The sequence below is a fragment of the Cimex lectularius genome, unplaced genomic scaffold (genome assembly GCF_000648675.2).
Source record: "Cimex lectularius strain Harlan isolate CLEC.00 unplaced genomic scaffold, Clec_2.1 scaffold71, whole genome shotgun sequence".
In the NCBI taxonomy this organism is placed as follows: Eukaryota; Metazoa; Arthropoda; class Insecta; order Hemiptera; family Cimicidae; genus Cimex; species Cimex lectularius.
In genome coordinates this window covers 7947-9909 of record NW_019392655.1, presented here as the reverse complement: position 1 = coordinate 9909, position 1963 = coordinate 7947, and the positions used below count along the sequence as shown (strand labels likewise).

General features: G+C 36.9%; 1 non-coding gene across 1 annotated transcript; it reads left to right on the top strand.

Moving 5' to 3' along the window:
* Positions 1 to 1272: 1272 nt before the first annotated feature.
* Trnai-aau lies at positions 1273 to 1345 on the top strand. Its single transcript has one exon. It is a non-coding gene; the product is annotated as a tRNA-Ile (tRNA).
* The last annotated feature ends 618 nt before the right edge of the window (positions 1346 to 1963 follow it).

Genomic DNA, 1963 nt, shown 5'->3' with positions numbered 1-1963 from the left:
AGCAATTTATTGTTAAGACTACGAGCCAATTCTGTTTCAAACGGAGCATAAAGGGCTTGTAATTAAAAACAATTTGTCGGGGGGGGGGGGGCGAGGCAAACGACGAGACCTAGAGAGGAGGACTAAACGGCTTACAATGTCTGCAATTGTATTAACTTCTGTGGCTGCCAAGGAAGGGTTCGTAGCTGCTTTGCAAGGACCACTTTGACCCTAAAAGCCCTTCCTTTGAGCGATGAAATGACGAGAGATTTGTCAGACCAAACTAATTCTAACTTCCTTTGTCTCAACTTGGAATACCATCCTGGAACAACCTTGTTTGCGGTGTTTAAAATGCCCTCCTTTGTAAAAATCGACCTTTCAAGTAGCAATTTAGGAAAATTTTCAAATGTATATCTTGAATAATAATTATCATTCGCCGAATGCAATTACAAATCATCTGAGATATTCTGAAATCAACTGTCGTTCCTAACTAAACGGATTTTTTACTATAATTTTTTTTTTTGAACTGCCGGAACATTACAAAAATGAGAACTTTGCCATTGATTAATTTTCATTAAAAATGGAAGAATATACATTAATCAATTGGCGTCTTTTTCTATCAACTTTCAAATCAGGTATGCTCGGTGTTAAATATAGAACTAAACTGGTGATAATTTCATTCGGACATAAATCACAAAAGTGAAACTTTGGTCTCAAGTAAAATGCATAATCACATAAACGAGTCGTACTTTGTTTTTGTTTGAACATTAATCTCCAAGTATGAAAATGCATATTTCATACCTTCCATTCCTATGTACATGTTCTAAGCTAATGGGAGTGATCCTCAATAGTCAAAATTGTAAACTATCAATTAATTAATCTGTATTTAAGGTATTGGTTGAGATGAACATGTCACAAGCGGGATTCGAACCCACGACCTTCGGCTAAATACGCCGCTGCTTTACCACTTGAGCTACCGTGACTTCGATCCATTCGGAAACTAACTTTCCAACTCAACCTCACCTTTTGAATTCTCCCTCCTTTTTGCCATTTATCTCAACCAATACCTTAAATACAGGTTAATTAATTGAAAGATATTATTTGGCCGAACGGACCACGAAAACTCGTGAATTTAATAAGCTAAATGAATTATATCTTCACTAAAGCTCTCCGTGGCCATTTCATTTGTCGCCGAGAATCAAATAGATTACACGACATTTGAAAAATGGCAAAAAGGAGGGAAAATTCAAAAGGTGAGGTTGAGATGGGAAGTTAGTGTCCGAGTGGATCGAAGTCACGATAGCTCAAGTGGTAGAGCAGCGGCGTAATTAGCCGAAGGTCGTGGGTTCGAGTCCCGCTTGTGACACTGACATTTTTATCTCAACCAATACCTTAAATACAGATTAATTAATTGAAAGATGTTATTTGGCCAAGCGGACCACGAAATTGAATTGTAAACTATAGTGATTACTAATAACAATCCAAGCGATTCAGCAGCTATAAAGATTCCAAAGAATGTCAGCATTGATGAATGGCGATTTTAATTAAGTTAAAGTTAAAGTGAAATCATAAGGTAATGCCTTCATATTTACATAACCTGTCAGCTTAACCTCACGATTTACATTAACCCAGGACGAAGTTAGTAAAGGATTTCTTCCTTCAAAACCACAGGGGAAGATGTTGTTTCTTCCCGTATACTAAGAACATTTTTTCAGCGAAGAACTGTCTATTTTATGGTACCTGTCGGTCCTTATATACCGTATTTTAGTCCGCTTGTTTTCGCTGATTTGGTCAGTTTGACCTGAGAAGGCTTGTCACCATCTTCGGACTTGGGTTCACCAAAAAATTCCATAAAACATTATTTTGTAGGCTAGCGACAACCAGATGACAAACCAATGCTGTACTGTTATGTATCTAAACTACACATACAAATAATAAAATATAAATGATAGGGCTCAGACTGTGAAATGTAGTAGTTAACTAA